This window comes from Callithrix jacchus, chromosome 9, assembly GCF_049354715.1.
Source record: "Callithrix jacchus isolate 240 chromosome 9, calJac240_pri, whole genome shotgun sequence".
In the NCBI taxonomy this organism is placed as follows: domain Eukaryota; kingdom Metazoa; phylum Chordata; class Mammalia; order Primates; family Cebidae; genus Callithrix; species Callithrix jacchus.
In genome coordinates, this window is record NC_133510.1 from 101,994,261 (window position 1) to 102,011,785 (window position 17,525).

The 17,525-nt window shown below is 42.2% G+C and overlaps 1 protein-coding gene and 1 long non-coding RNA gene across 21 annotated transcripts in view; one reads left to right on the forward strand and one right to left on the reverse strand.

The window, feature by feature from the left end:
• ANKS1B (ankyrin repeat and sterile alpha motif domain containing 1B) overlaps positions 1–17,525 on the reverse strand; it is a 1,309,735-nt gene that overhangs the window by 168,639 nt on the left and 1,123,571 nt on the right. The window lies entirely within an intron of this gene.
• Positions 14,168–15,872, forward strand: LOC108593265 (uncharacterized). Its single transcript, XR_013522044.1, has 2 exons — positions 14,168–14,297; positions 15,760–15,872. It is a non-coding gene; the product is annotated as an uncharacterized LOC108593265 (long non-coding RNA).

The following is a 17,525-nucleotide window of genomic DNA, read 5'->3' on the forward strand; positions in this document are numbered from 1 at the left end:
CTTGCAGCCTTTGCTTAGAGCTGGCCCCCAAGAGTCAGTTTCATCTGTACAGTACAGTTGGTAAGTACCTCATCCTTTCAACACCTTTAGGCAACAGAACAGCCACACTCAACACTCACAGCAACTTTCAAGGTTAGCAATGAAAGAAGAAGGCTCCAGTAACCTGATCTGGATGTCTGTTTTACTAAATACTTATACATCCCAAATTTCACAGGACAACATTTTTTAAATAAATCAGACCATAAAGTCTGATTTTTCACTTAGGAAAATATGGTTAAAGCACATTAGAGACTCATACTTGGAGCATTCAAGGGGGTAGCATAATATATAGAAAAAGTCGGCCGGGCGCGGTGGCTCAAGCCTGTAATCCCAGCACTTTGGGAGGCCGAGGCGGGTGGATCACGAGGTCAAGAGATCGAGATCATCCTGGTCAACATGGTGAAACCCTGTCTCTACTAAAAATACAAAGAATTAGCTGGGTATGGTAGCGGATGCCTGTAATCCCAGCTACTCGGGAGGCTGAGGCAGGAGAATTGCCTGAACCCAGGAGGCGGAGGTTGTGTTGAGCCGAGATTGCGCCATTGCACTCCAGCCTGGGTAACAAGAGCGAAACTCCATCTCAATATATATATATAGAAAAAGTCCATGGACTCAGACCATAGTTCAAATTCAGCTCTATCATATTTGCTAGTTGAGCAACTTGCTTAACCTCACTGCAGGTCAGTTTCTGCATCTGTAAAATGGGGATAAGTGTTCTTTAAAGGTATTGTTTAAGGATGAAATAAGTACACTCATATAAAAATCTAGCACAGTCCCCAGAGCACAATAATTATTCAACCAGAGAATTAAGTTCAACCTCATACAAATTCATAAGCCTTCAGAATCAAGAGGTTATTCCAGCTTATCAACAGAACTAAATAACAAAGCTGATTCCCACAGCACCATCTAGTGTGCTTATCAGCTGTGTAAGTGAGGAGAAGCCCATGCACTTGGGAGAGGACAGTCACTTTTTATATTGGAGACTCATAAAAAACGTTTAATTTTTTTCTCTACGGGATTTTTAGAGGACAAAATAGTCTATCATTTGATGGTGATTATGTATATTATTATGATAATTCTCTAGGAATGCACATTAAGGATGCTGAAATGTACTAGAAGGACAAAGGAAGAAAGAATGACATAATAAACATTAAAACATAATTTGGGGTTGGGATAATTGAATCTTAGGATAAAATATCATGGCTGATGTCCATTATTTTTTCCTGCTCAACACTCAGTACCTCTACTTCTGTTACCAATAGTCTGATTTGTAATTGGGGACCCAACTTTCCCACACTTAGCTATGAAATCCCAGATAATCAATAAGAGCTAGCCATGGAGTGGACCCATGAGCCACTAGCCAAGCAGAAGATTCCATCATGCAGCCACAGTGGTTTGTTCAGAGATGGTCAGAACCAAGACTATTGGAACTACTGGGAAAAAGGAGCACTCTTCTCACTAGGGCTTCTGATGATGAGCCTGATATTACCAGAGTGTCAGGTGTAATGACTGGAGCTGCCAAGGGCCATCCTGTGGAGAGGGTCTGCCCAAGAATGAAGCCATTGCAGAGAAATATGGAGTGGATTCCAGTGATAGCTTTTGAGACTCTGGATCCAGTCATGCCTGAAACCTCTGGACTTTATCTCTGATGTGAGCCAATACATTTTTTGTTTTGTTTCAGCCACTTGGAGTTGGGTTTTAGCAATTGTAATTGTAAAGTGCCCTGATTTCTTCAGCAGGGAACCCAAGTATAATTTATCTCAACCTCCCCTCTGATGTTTGAATCTTCTCTACAACTTCTAATAAAAGAGTCACTCAAACAAGGCTTGGACTCCTGATAGGGAGCTCATTACCAACTGAAGATACCCATCCATCTCTGGGACTTATATCACTACAACAATTTTTCTTATACTGAGTGAAAGTTTCTGAAACCTTTGTACTTACCACTTACTTTGTACCCAATAGAGGCCAGAGACCATGTGCTATGTTGTACTTATAAATGTACATTGTAATTTAATTCTCAAAACAATCTTACGATATAACAATTATTTTAGAAGCTGCCTCACAAATCCAAGTGAGAAATGACAAGGGGCTGAAGCAAGGGCTGTGGGGATGGGGATAAACAAGATGAGGAGGGATCCAGTGATGTACAGATGTAGCATACAAGTGACTGATTGGAGGGCGAGGACAAGAGTGAAAAAAGAGGCTAGGAGGACCTCCAGACAATAGACAGGTGGTGAAAAGCAGGCAGAAACAACTTGGATAGGAAAAATGAAAGTTCTGCTGTTTATCCCATTACTATAAAGTGAAGGGGGTCGGTATTTCCAAGGGCACATGATAGCTCTATAAGTTTAAAAAAATTTTTAACTGAATTTGGTTCAGTGTTAAGAAATAATCGCGAACAGAATTGGATGTGCAGAGGCAAAGTTTTAGAAAGACCTGTAATTTTCGCACAGACCTTTAATCACATGAGTGCAAGTCAGGATAACACATTTATGTTCAGCCCTTAAGGCTGGTTTCTCCCTTCTCTCATCCTGCCAGTGCCCCAGGAGGCAGATGAGAGGATCCAGAGAACTCAGCATGAAGATGCAGCAGAGTTTGCCTGAGCCACAGGGGATGGGAGTCTGACTGTGAGGTCCAAGAACCAAAGAGAAGTACATTCCAGTGGAATATGCTTCTGGGAATGGGAAAGAGGTAGAAAGGGAAGAAACATATTTTATGTATGCCTACTATGTGCCAGGCTCTTTGATGTAGGATTATTATTATTATTTTAATACCACTTTTTTTCAAGTGTCAAAACTGTGGAGGTCTGAGAAGTTAAGTAATTTTCCAAGATCAAACAGCATTAGAATTAAATCCAGGATGTATGTATGCCTCTGAGATCACTAATTTCTTCATTATGCTATGATGTCTCCTTAAATAATTAACAGTTATAAGATGCAAGTTATAAGTTGACAAAATATATTCACATGGTATCTTGATTAACAACCCAGAAGGCTAGTATTTCTAATATTGTTCCTATTTTATAGATGAGGAAACTGAGTCCCTAAGAGGTTCATTGACTTGCTCAAGGCCATATAGCTAGTAAGTAGAACCATAGCTGGAACTAAAGATTCCTAACTCGAAGATCTGTGTATTTACCCATGACACTGCAGCTACTACCCTGGGCAAGCTACTACGAAGCGGGACTTTGTGACACATATCAGCTTTGCTCTGAAACGTTCTTTCCTGCAAAGGAACGCACCCAACCTGATGCTTGTGGTAGTGCCTGCTTTCACCCTCATTGGCTCACAAGAGAAAGACTCCAAGGCAAAAGGGAAGAGGGGCCCTAGAGTTTCTGATGAGGATAGGGCAGGGGTGCAAGAACAGTTAGTCCTCTCTCAGGGCTAGGTGTGAAGGCTCCTGTCTGTGATCCCAGCACTTCAGGAGGCCGAGGTGGGAGAACTGCTTGAGTTCAGAAGTTTGAGGCCAGCCTGGAAAACATAGTGAGACCCCATCGCTACAAAAAATTTTAAAAAATTAGCCTGACATGGTGATGGGACCTGTAGTCCCAGCTATTCAGGAGGGTGAGGCAAGAGGATCACTTGAGCCCAGGAAGTTGAGGCTGTAGTGAGCCAAGATCATGCCACTGCACTCCAGCCTGGGAGACAGAGTGAGATCCTGTCAAAAACATAGGAAGGAAGGGAGGGAGGGAGGGACATGAGACAGAGGACCCAGGCATTTTTTAGCCACAAATGCCAAGGGGATAAAAAATAATAATTAAAAAAGGAATAAAAGAATGGTTAGCCCACTTTCTTTCTAGAGAACACTAGGATAGAATCTATAGTCCAGTGTTGTGAAAATTTACTCAATCCACGATATCTATACATTTTGTAGGGACTTGGGATAGAATGAATCATTATTCCCTTAGGATGAAAATGACTGGGTAGAAATAATGTGGAAAGCCACATTAACTCTTTCAGGCCATTAGGCTATCATTTAGTAAATTACTACATTGTTCTAAATGGGCCCCTAGTGGGTATGGAGGGTGAGAATGTTCTAATTTGCCTTTCTCTCCTTTCTCTCCACTGCTTTCTCCCACCATGATGTAGAACAAGAAGCTGTTTAATAACTGCTCTATTCCAAATCACTGAATGCTCATATAACTACTACACAAAAGTGCCCCTCCAGGTCTGCTATACTGGAATGTGTGGAATCAAATCTGTGTATGGTATGAGGGGTGGGGGCTGCAATCCGGTACCCACAGGACCTAAAGTGATTCAAGGCACCAGGATATCCCTGATTTTCAAGTTCTGGGTTAATGGAGGGCATGTGACCAAGAGCCCCATGTTCCTGGGGAAGGAACAGATGCCGCTGGAAGCCACAGGGCAGGAGTTTCTCCACTTAAAAGGGAGGCTCCACAACTTTGATCTGAGTAGGAGTCCATGTCTCTGCCTTGGCATGTATTTTACAAGGGAAAATCATAGGAAGGGCAGGGTTTTTCCTGAAGACTGGCTTCCCCCTGTCACTCAGGATGCATGGCCACTATAGGTTGAAGGAACTATCATTTTTCCTCCCTGATTGAAAAACAAAAGCATCAAAGCTCTCCTTTGCTCTTACAAATCTGGGGCTATTAATTAAATGCCCAGTAGAGATGCTGGGGCCTAATATTATTGCATAATGGTGATTATAATGACAACACATTATATAGCATTAAAAGTTTTTGAAGCACTTTCATATTCATTTTTTAAAGAATTTTTTTCATTTTTTCAGTTTTGTTGAGGTAGAATTAACAAGTAAAACATGTATACCTGTATGTATTCAAGGTGTATGAGGTGTTGTTTTGATATATATACACATTGGGAAATAATTTCCACAATCAAACTAATGAACATATCCATCCCCTCACATAGTTACTGTGTGTGTGTGTGTGTGTGTGTGTGTGTGTGTGTGTGTGTTGAGAATACTTAAGATCTGCTCTCTTTGTGAATTTCAAGTATATAATACATTAGCATGCTGTATATTAGGTCTCCTGAACTTATTCATAACTGTAAGTTTTCACCCTTTGTCCAACAACTCTCCTTTGCATATTCATTGTTGGTCAGGGCTATATTGATGGATATGCAAAGATGGGCCCCATGCTTGGTTTAATTCTCTGCAGTCACAGTCTTGTAATTCCACATAACTTTAACTTGGAATTAGTATTTTGTAAGTGAGGTCTGATGGGACTATTGCTCACTGCTGTCCTCTCATCCTGGGATGGGTGTTTGGCTGCCTGCTCCCTGCCTCATGCTGGTGCTGCTCAGGGCCCTGCCCACTCTGCCCCCTCACTCCACAATCACTGCTGACCTTTGTCTGTGTGGCAATCAGGTGGCACTGGCAGGGGGAGGAAAGAGACTGGCTTGGAGTCAGTATTTGCCCATTCTCCTCCCCTAGTGGCGGTGGGGAGTCTCAGCATGGAGGGTTACCCACCTCACGGCTTTTGGGGGTGGGCAATGCAGCGGCCATCCTTGTCCCTAACTGCAACAATATGGCTTGTTTGGTGGGTGATATGGTTTGGCTGTGTCCTTACCCAAATCTCATCTTGAATTGTAGCTCCCATAATTCCCACATGTTGTGGGAGGGACCCAGTGGAGATAATTGAATCATACTGTTTCCCCCATACTGTTCTCATGAAAGTGAATCAGTCTCACAAGATCTGATTATTTCATAAGGGATTCCCACTTTTGCTTGGCTCTCATTCTCTCTTGCCTGCTGCCATGTAAGATGTGCCTTTGCTCTTCCTTTGCCTTCATCTATGATTGTGAGGCCTCCCCAGCCACATGGAACTATGAGTCAATTAAACCGCCTTTTCTTTATAAATTACTAAGTATCAGATATGTCTTTATTAGCAGTGATACAGTGGGCAACATAGTGACTCTGCATAGGTCTCTCACCCATCTCTGACCCAAGTACCAAGCACATCCTGGCCTAGGGATTGCAATCCCTTGGCTATTCACCTGTCTGTTGTGGGTTGGAGTGGTGGGCCTGTAGGAAATGGAGACTGACTTCCCTGTCCCTGCCCAGGCCTCACATTTTCATTTTATACCATGCCTTTCAAAATACATAGCCAGCCCTGTAGTTGACATTTATGATAATATCCATGCAAGCTAGATAGGACAAGAATGTTGCTACTGTTATGTCTACTTCCACTGTTTTGCTACTGCTATGTTTCTACTGCTGGGGAGGCTGCCATTGCCTTCTCTGTGACTTGCACTGGGGCAAGCTCTCAACAATATATCATCCAATTTAATCTTCACAACAACTATACAATGTAGGGTTTATACACTGGGGTAGTTCCCTAACTTCTCTGAGTTTTAGTTTCCTCATTTGGAAAACTGGTATCATAACACCTACTTGGCAAGGATATTGTAAGAATTAAATAAGACGACATGAGTATTAAGAGATGGAGATAATTTTATCTACCTGTATTCCTCTGGTTCTATATTTGTTAGGAAGAAATGTTTTGTTAAGCTGCTCAAGGAGAAGAGTCCCCATGGACATATTCAAATAACTCAAGAAGCTTGCTTAACTTTTGCAGTTATGAAAGGGAGTAGCGTTTGTTCCTTGTCATTGTTCCCAAGAGGAAGGAGTCAAAGAAAGAAGAGTTGGTGAGGGTGAAGCATTTGTGGGGGAAGAGAAAAGGAGTGACAGTATGTCCTTTAGAGAGTGGAAATATTGAATGGGGCTCCAAACAAATTGTTTGGTTCGGTTTATGCTGTAAACAGCACCACCTACCCACCTTCACGAAATCTTCAGTAAAGGCTGTGTAGCTGACTAATGCTTTTACGTGTGATTAGATAAATCCAGGAGAGGGGCTTAGTGTCTGTTCTCAAAGAGGCATTGAGATCCACATCCACGCTGACACAAGGGAAAACAGACAGCTTGTGCCAGAAGATAAGTGCAGAGCTGGTGCAGGGTTCTAATGCTATTCTTGGAATGCTTCCTCTGAATGACCTCCCTCTCTGTTCAGGCTATGCATTTCTGGAGGGTATAACAGCAGCTGTGTATATTCCATTTGGTTTCTATTTTTCCACAAGCCCCACCATCAGGTTCTGCACAGAGCGAACACTCAAATATTGAGGGCTGATAAATGCGAGCAGTAACTATTAAATGAAGGAGATGAATATGCTTTTGTATAGTAATTTCAATGATGCTTTGATGTCGAAATTAGTCTCCCTATTGTACTGATGAGGTATATGAGGCTCAGAGAGGCTAAGAATCTTTCCTGGTGTCACAAGCTAGTAAGCAGCAAAAACAGAGGTAGAAATCCATGTTCCATACACAATGCCTTCCTGGTCAGTGATGCTTTAGCAGAATATCTAGAGTTCTGGCATCAGATAACCCAGGCATTATCCACATATGTATATTTTAAAACCTCATTGAAAGCAGACCGATAAGATGAATTGACTTTAAGCATTCCTGGGGAACAAAAAATAGAAATGGAAAAGGAGAACAAGAGCATAAGAAAAAAAAATATATATAGCATAACTCGTTATCCCTTAGATAACTGTAGGGTCATGCTGATATTAGTCATTGTACTGCAATGACACCAAAAAGGGAAAGTGTACCGGCTGGCCAGGTAGATGCAATCCATTGTGCAAGAAAAAGCTGCCTCAAATGTGTCTAAAAGCGTGGTTCTTCCTTCAGCCAAGTCAAGACCAAAGGAGCGCATGAATAATTGGCTACGGCTCCCCTTTCAGCAAGTGCCAGCTTTCTCTGCTCAGGTTGATACATCTCCACACCTCAGGGGGCCGGGAATCAGCTGCCAGCAGCCAATAGGCTTCTGAGCATTCATAAGCAGACCAGGTGCTGATCCATCAGGCTAATTAGCAGCCTGTGGGCCACAGTTAGCTGGGAAGGTGGACGGTTTTAACTCTTTTCCTGATAGACTCAGGGACTATCTGGGCTTTTTGAGCAATGTTCTATCAGTCAAACCACAAAGAAAAAAAAGCACTCAGAGTTCAAAAGGAGGAAAGCCAAAAGGAAATATAGTTTTGCTCTAAATAAGACAAGGGAGACTAACAACACAAAGGAAGTGAACTTTGACTCCCAAGTATACATGCATATAGGTATATATGTGTCTGTACACATCCCAGTCTATGTATCTTCATGTTACTGACTGTAATGTCATCACCATAAGGCGGACATTCTATAAATGTTTGCTTTCGTTGAGGATGATATAGTGATATTTATAACAAATAATAAACCAGGGAAGAAAATAGGACAGAATTGCAAAGGAGGGAGATATTTAGCTTCTTGGCACCTGAAATGTATTTAATCATCAAGCTCCCAAAAGAGCAGAGGAAACAGAATTAACTTCAATGGAAAATAAAGAGAACATGTTAAAAGTTCAGAAAAAAAAATGCAAAACTTACTTTAATTAGGAGATGGAGATGAAATACATCAGAAATAGTGTCACTGCAAATTACGAGACTTATAAACTAATATGCAAATCAGCAGAGGAAAGAGTCCCGCAAATTTTAGTAAATCTGTAGAAACTTATAAATAGTGCATTTAAAATTAGTTTTCATGTGAAATAGAATCAACAATCAATGAAGCCAATACCATTCCAAATGTCTTCACTGACATAAAAGGAGCATTCTACAGTCAGTTGGTTCTATATTTTTGACTTTAGTGTGGTTTTTTGATCATGGATCCAATAATCTCCAATGAAGCAGTGCCAATATACGATCCAGTGATCGGATATAACAAAGAAGCATCATAGTCTTTAATGTAGCCAAATCTGAAAATCATAGAAAATGGCAAGGCAGGATACTGGCAAAAGTCTTAAAACACAGAGGTAACATTTATGGAGATGTCTGCACAGGCTCTCTGTCAACATATGGAGAATTGAGGAAGAGCTACGGGATTTCAATGACAAGCCCATCACCACCATCTGGAGGTAGAAATCCTGTGGTAGATTTTTTTTTAAACTGTGATATCTTACTGATAAATTTTATATTAGTGACAAGATCCTAACCAAAGTTTCCTTGGCTACTTACTATAAAATTGTGTACTGTTGTCTCTGGGGTTAAAAAAATGGATTTATGCCTCGCTGAGGAACAGCTGTCATTGCATTTGTAGAACCAAAGAGTCAGGATGATGAAACTGAGCTAATTCCAGAGTCTTCAGGGACCTAAAGAAAGCATTATACAGCCTCGAGGAGGTTTGGATGTACTGGCAGTAATATAAACTGTATGGCCCCAAGAAACTAATCTCTATGTTGAGATTATAAGCACAAATCTTTCCCAAATATTTACTGAGTAAAAACATAGTGAGTGGTCCCTTAGGGAGAGCAGGGGCATGAGTTGGATTATTTTTGCTCTAAGAAATGAATGCATTACCTTGGACTATAATCAATGTGGGGACTGTGGTCTTTTAAACAGACCATAGCAGGTGATTCAGTGTCAGTGGGCCACTGGATTCATGCCAAATGATAATTCTCCATAACGCTTCCTAGAGTCGTGTGTGCAAAAACAGACAAGGTCAGAAGTTAATGTTCTGTAGCCACCACACATGCTGGTCCTTTTATTGCCCTGGCAAAGCAACCCCCCTGTGTATGCACCCCCACAAACGATCTCCCCGTGGTTTGGTCAAAGCTAACCCCCAAGCTCATCCTGCCTAATTCATTTATTACTAGAAGAGGAAGAAAAAAGCAAATAATCATGACCTTATCTACCTGTGTAGCCTCAAATCTAGTCTCTCCTCGATCAAATGCTTTCATATCCCTCAGAGACGCCTTGACTGGGTGCCTTTGCCCGTGGGACTCTCTCTGCCCTTAGCATCTTTCAATTAGTTCTCTGCCTGGAAGGCTGTTCTTCTTCCATGTGTTACCTCTTCCTGAAATGGTTTCTTGATAATAACAGCAAACACATAGGATTTGCTTCATACCAGGCACAATTCTAAATGCTTTATTAAATGTACTTAATTCTCACCAGAACCCTTTGAGATAGGTACCGTTATAGTCTCCACTTTAGATAGAAAGAAACTTAAAGGCAGAGTTGTTAAGAAACCTACTCAGGGTCGCTGGTAAGTGGTAGAGATGAGGTTATGAACCACAGCAGCCTGGCTCCAGAGTGTCTGCTCTTCATCTTGACTCTAGGCATAATGATCCCTAGACTTTGCCATGAGTATCCCAAGCACTTGCTACCAGAGAAGTAGCTGCACTGCGCTGTAGTCACATTTGTAAGCCTTCTCTCTTTCCATGCTCTCTAACTCCAGTTAATCCATCAACACTCAGCCAAAGCATTAATCTTTCCTCCGTAGTCTTCTTGATCCTCCTCCCCTAACCTAGGGGAGGTGAATCTTCCACTGCTCACACCATGCTTCTCTCTGCTAGATCCCTCATCACACCACGGGTCTTGTTTACCTGTCTGCCTCCCCCATGAGTCTGTGAACTCTGAAGTTTTGAAGGCAAGAATGGTCTCAATAACATAGTATCTGGCATATAGAACTGTTGCTTACTAAATATTTGTCTGTTTGATGGATGGACACTGGTGCTAAGAAGTCTTCATTTTGCAACTCTGGCTTCTAGCTTTTACTGGCAGATTAAGAACAAAAGGGGTTCTGTCACAAATCCTGGGAGAATCGTGACAAATGCTTACCTTTAGTTCAGAAAGAAGCAAGACTATTTATAGCTCAGGGGCTCAACATTATATGACCCATACTTAATTTTTCCTCATGACCTAGATTTGTAGAACTTTAGATGGAAAGTGTCCTTGGAGATCATTTTGTCCAGGTATTGCAAACTGATGACCTAGAGTTGTTTTTTATTTGATATATATTATTTGTTTCTATTTTTACTAGAATACCTTTAGGCAGGACATGTGCTTTTTATTTCTCCACTTTCTACATCATGTCCTATCATATACTTTACTCATTTGTATTATTCACCTGACCCTTCAAAGTATTTGAGTATGAAATGTCTGAATTAGTCTAACCCATTTTTTTGGTCTTCCTTGACGGTAAAGTTCCCAAGTCTATATGCAGGGTCTCCAACTTTCTCATAACTCATTCCAGTCAGATGTTCTCCCACCCCCTACTGATGTGTAGATTGATTTCCAAGTACCAGTGTACCAGTCGTGTACCAGTGATTTCCACCTCACTAAATCCAGTTCCTAGCTTGGATCTCAGCCCTTCCTCCTTGATGCTCAGGACCATACTTGTCTGGTTTTCCTCCCACTTTTCTGGTCTCTCCTTCTCTGTCTTCTTTGCTGATTTCTCCTCATACTCTTGACCTCTAAATGTTGGATGCTCCTAGGTACAACTCGTGGCCTGCTTCTCTTCTGGATCTACTCTCACTCCTTTGGGGATCTTGCACAGGCTTGACTTTAAATACTGCCCACATGTTGACACTTCCTCAGTGTACATCTCCAGCTCACTCAATTGTCTAGTGGGCCTGTCAAACTTAATATGTCTAAAAACAAATTGCCAATTTCTTCCTTTTTTTTTTTTTGAGATAGAGTCTTGCTCTGTTGCCCAGGCTGGAGTGCAGTGGTGCAATCACGACTAACTACAACCTCCGCCTCCCGGGTTAAAGTGCTTCTCCTGCCTCAGCCTCCTGAGTAGCCAAAGCTGAAGGCGGATGCCACCACCACACCCAGATAATTTTTGTACTTTTAGTTGGCCAGGCTGGCCTTGAATTCCTGACCTCAGGTGATCTGCCTGCCTCAGCCTCCCACAAACTGCCAATTTCTACCCCAAACCAGCTCTTCTTAACAGTTTTCTTTATCTCAGTTAGGAATATATCTGGGCCACCAGTTGCTCAGGCCAAAATCCGTGGGCTTATCCCTCATTGCTTCTTTTCTAAGTAACATGGTTTGGGTATTTGTCCCCTTCAAGTTCCATGTTGAAATGCAATCCCCAGTGTTGAAGGTGCAATCTGGTGGGAGGTGTTTGGATCATGGGATGTGGATCCCTAATGGTTGGCTTAGCACAATCCCCTTGGTGATGAGGGTGATGAATGAGCTGTGAGATCTGGTTGATTGAAAGTGTGGCACCTCCCTCCTCTCTCTCGCTCCTGCTATTGCCAAGTGACGTGCTGGCTTCTTGCCACCTTCAGCCATGATTGTAAGCTTCCTGAGGCCTCAGGAGAAGCACATGCCAGCACCATGCTTCCTATAAAGCCTGCTGATCCATGAGTCTATCAAACCTCTTTTTTTTTTTTTTTAATAAATTATCCAGCTCAGGCATTTCTTTATAGCAATACAAGAACAACCTAACACACTTTCATATGCCATATACAAGTCCTCAGCAGTCATTTGTACTCCAGTTTTCCAGTGCCTCCCTTGTTCTTTCAGAGTGAAAGCCAAATAAAATCTTCACAGTGGTCTCTAGGAACCTATTCCTTCCTTATTCCTATCCCTACTTTTATTTCTCAGACCCCTATTCCTACCACTAATCCCCCATATTGACCTGCCTCCACCCCACTGGCCTCCCTTCACTCTGGAGTGAACGCGCCAGGCATTCTCCTACCTTGGGGTGTTTGCATTTGCTGTTCCTTCTGCCTGGAACACCTCCACTCTGCCCTTCCCCACCCCCAGGTATCTGCATGTATCCGCAAGGGTTGCTTCCTCATTTCCTTTATGACTACTCAAATGAACCTCCTCACTGGCTTTTCTTGACCACCCTATTTGAAATAGACTGCCCTAAGCCAGGATGATTTTTCATCCCTCCTTTCTTCTTTATTTTTCTCTAGAGCACTTTTGTCACCCTCTAATATACTATATATTTTACTTACCTATTTTGTTTTTCTTCCTACTAGAATGTAAGCTCAATGAGGACAGGTGTGTTTGTCTTCTTTGTTTACTGCTACATCCTCAGCATCAGAATAAGGCTGAGAACTTGTTATGGGTTGAATTATGTTTTCCCCACTACCCCCAGTAAGTTCCAGTGACCTTATTTGGGAATGAGGTCATTACAGATGTAATTAGTTAAGATGAGGTCACACTGGAGTAAAGTGGACCCCTAATCCAATATGACTAGTGTTGTTAGGGAAAGAATAGCATGTGAAGACAAGGAGATATCCATAGAGGGAAGACGATGTGAAGACGTACGGGGAGAAGATGGCCATCTACAAGCCAAGGAGAGAGATCTGGAGCAGATCTTTGAGATGCGAATTCAGATTTCTAGCCTTCAGAACTGTGAGAGAGTAATTTTTTTAGACAGTGTCTTCTTTGTTGCTCAGGCAGAAGTGTATTCCCAGCCTCCTGAGAAGCTGGGACTATAGGCACGTGTCACCATTCCAGCTAAATTTTTGTATATTTAGTAGAGACGGGGTTTTGCCATGTTGGCCAGACTGGTCTTGAATTCCTGATCTCAAGTGATCCACCTGCCTTGGCCTCTTACAGTTCTCAGATTACAGGCATGAGCCATCACATCTCACCGAGATGATACATTTTTGTTTGGGCCAATCTGGCTGTGATATTTATCATTGCAGTCCTAGAAAACTAAGAAAATATTCTCAAGAAAAATGTATGGTTGAATAAATGAATGAATTAATTTTTTCAGTGAAGAAACTGAAGCCCAGTGAAGTTGATTAACTTGCCAGAAACACACAGTGGTGAACGGACAGAACCAAGACTCAAATCCCGCTTTCCTGCCACCCCATCTAGCTCTCAGCCGCCACATCTTGATGCCAAGTCAGTCTGTCTCTGGGCTGAGGCTGAGGGGGATCTCTGGAGCCTTTCACCATCTCTCAGGTCTTGCTTATCCTGCCTTCCTACTTAACACCCCCACCACCATCACATATCCTGCATATGTCATGGCCAGACAATTATTGATGTATGTTTGCTAAGTGTTCTGATCTCCTCTCAGAGGAAAACCCTGTGTTTGACTCTTCTATTATTCAGGAGGTAATAAAATTTATAATCATAATACATAAGAAAAAAGAATGATTCACTGCTGAGCTACTGAGCCACAGGGAGCAATCCAAAGTTTAGAACAGACAATTGGCTAAGATCAGTCATGATGATGTCACAGTGGAATATACAAATACCTTAGTGGGCTGATCCAAGAGAACATCACAATTAAATCAGCTTACTGCTGAGCACTCTTCCACATCTGTGAAGAGCTGCTCTCCATTCTGACAGCCACGTTTAAGGAGGTGGTGGAGGCGGCAGTCTATCCAACACGCTCCATACAGGAAGAAATGATTGCAAAGTGCTACTGAGTAAACGAACATCATTCACATGAAAATGTTCTGGAAGGGATCAAACATGTTGATGCTTAACATACAGGTCGGGAAGAATGTTTTCTTTTCAGAATGGAATTACAGTATGACATTGGGCATGGGAAACTGATGACAGCCATCAGGGGTGATATTCAAAATGTTTAACAAAATATTGACAGCATAAGTCATCAATGGCCGATGCAGCCTTATCAGTGCAGAGTGGTTGAACATGGTCCAGTGAAACTCACTTGGCTGGAATAGCAGAGATGCCCTTAACCTCTCTGACCCTTGGTGTAGTTTCTTCATTGCAGAGTGAAGCACCACCACTTATTTTCTAGTGTTGTTACAAAGGTTAAGAAAAAAATCTTTGCTACTATGCCTGTACACATCAGATTCCCAGTAATAAGAGCAAATTTTTATATGTCTTTTTATATATCAGGTATTAGCAAATGCTAATTTACTTAACCCTTACAACAGCCCTAGTATTCAACTATTTTTTTTTTTGAGACAGAATCTCACTGTCACCCTGGCTGGAGTGCAGTGGCACAATCACAGATCACTGCAGCCTCGACCTCCTGGGCTCAAGCGATCCTCCCATCTTAGCCCCCCAAGTAGCTGGTACTACAGGTGTACACTACCATGCCCAGCTAATTTTTAAATTTTAGTCACCCAGGCTGGTCAAGAACTCCTGGGCTCAAACAATTATTATTACCATTTTACAGTTAGAGACATTGAGGGGCTAAGCAACTTTCTTAATGTCACACTGCTAGCGAATAGCAAGACAGGGTCTTAGGACTCAGGTAGTCTGAATCCCAGGGGCTCATTCCCCACCCTATGCTATCCTCAGGAAATGTCAGGGCCCACCCCTCCCACTGTATGCTCCAGAGAGCTGGTGCCCCTATAAACCCAACATCTCATTGCATCCAAGTCCCAGTCAAAGCCTAGTGGAGAGGACATCATTCTCTGGTCCTTCAGTGCCTTAGCCCTTCTTTCCAGGTTTGCTCAATTTCCATTTGCATGAAGACAGAAAACAAAAACAGTCCAATTAATACAAAAGGTAAGACCACAAGTTGAGAAGGCTTTTGCTTTGCTTTTTATTTTGTATCAGCTGAACTACTCTGAGTATTCGGGATGAAAAATTATTTACCCTAGTTAATGAATCTCATGATAATAAAAATGCCTGACAGCTCTGAGATTAGTGAGTAGCCCTTATCTGGGGACCACTTAGTGAAACAAATCCTGCATGAACAAAGGACAAATGGGATTCGGGGGAATGAGGAGGAAGGGAGGCAAAGAATGAACATGTGTGTTGCAGACATCTCATGCCAGGCATCACACAAGGTACTCAACCCTCATTCTTTCTTTTAATTCTTATGACAACTCAATTTTTCTACAAACACTTATAGGTGTTGGGGTTACAAAATTAAACAAATCATGGTCCCTACCCTTTTAGGTAGAATGCGTATCGAAAATAAGCAGAGAAGCCATTTATATTCACTGCAATATTATTTTGATATGAATATATACAGGCAGTGGAACTATGTTATACAGGCCAAGATGATACCTACCATGTATCATCTTGCATAAGAACTCTGGAGGAACTACATCAACAGGTGTTGAAGGGAAGGGGCAAGTTCGCCCAGGATGTCAGTCAAGACGCCCTGATCAGGGCCATCAAGAAACTAAAGGCACTTGGGACTGGCTTCTGCATCATCCCTGTGGGTGGCACTTACTTCATTCAGTCTGTTCCAGCTGAGCTCAATATGGATCACACAGTGGTGCTGCAGCTGGCAGAGAAAAATGGCTACGTGACTGTCAGTGAGATCAAAGCCTTAAATGGAAGAGTCTTAAATGGAAGACCGAGTGAGCGCGCCAAGTGCTGGAACACCTGCTGAAGGAAGGGCTGGCGTGGCTGGACTTGCAGGCACCAGGAGAGGCCCACTACTGGCTGCCAGGTCTCTTCACTGACCTCTACTCCCAGGAGATTACAGCTGAGGAGGCCAGAGAAGCCCTTCCCTGACTGTGTGGAAGGGCACACAGCAACAGGCCGGGAGAAGGAAGGAGGACCTACTGGCGAATAAACCTGCATAAGAGCTATTTTCTATGTAGGCAGCTGTGTTGTGGGCTGGGTGATACCACCCCTGCACCTCCCCAGGGTCCCTCAGGCCCTTCACGGAGGTAAGTAGGCTAGAGGAGTGAGATTTTCTCTCTCTTAGGAGTTTACAGCTGGAAGCAGGGAGAGAATGAGGCAATTGGTCGTGGGAACAGAAACTGAGATTATCTAAAAGAAGAGGTGAAGTACAGTAGAGTAGGGCCAGGTAGGACCATGTGTAAGTAGAAGCTATGAATATATAGAAGATATGAGGCACCAAAAACACTGGCAACAGGCAAGAGAGAGCTTGTGCAAGGAAACTCCACCTTGTAAAGCCATCAGATTCTGTGACACTTACTCACTATCATAGGAATACCTCCCACTGGGTTCCTCCCACAACACATGGGAATTCAAGATGAGATTTGGGTGGGGACACAGCCAAACCATAAAAATTACTAAGCACACAGAACAATTTATAAGTCTTGGTTCATGTACCCTATCAACTTTTTCTAGCCAGAAGTAGCTGGTTGACTTGCAATGACATCTCCTCAAAGTTTTATCTTTAAATCATCAATCTCAATGCATATATTACACCTGAAAATTTGCTATTTTACTAAGAGTGAAGCAAATTAAATTCCACAAGAGTTAGAAAGCAATTTCATCAGCTGGTAAAAGCTAAGGATGAAAGCAAGTTAATACAAATTTCAATTTTCAAACAAGATTCATACATATATATAATTCACTTGGCTATGACAGGGAGAGAAAACATAATTACTAGGTCTTATTAAAAGTATGTCATTCTTTTCCCTGCCACCCTTTCTTCTCTGTCTTCTTTCATTTTTAAATTCTCTTTCTCCTTCCTCTCTTTCTCCTTTCTTCCTTCTTTCTTTTCTTCTTCTCTCTCTTCATGTTTCCCATTTACTCAGAAAACATCTAGGGAGCACTTACTACAAGTCAGAGTATACGCCATATGTCAGGGATGCACCCATAATGCAGAGGTGATGAAGCAGCAGTTCCTGCCCTCAACAAGCTCATACTCTAATAGAATTCCAGTTATTTAAGGGAGTAGGCCTTACAGTATATATTCTATCACATTGTGTGAGAGGAATCATCTCAGATCCCTTGCATGTATTCCATGATTTTCCTCTTTACTTTTGCCACTGTGTTTCTACCTGGGATTAATCTTAATAATCATATTATAAT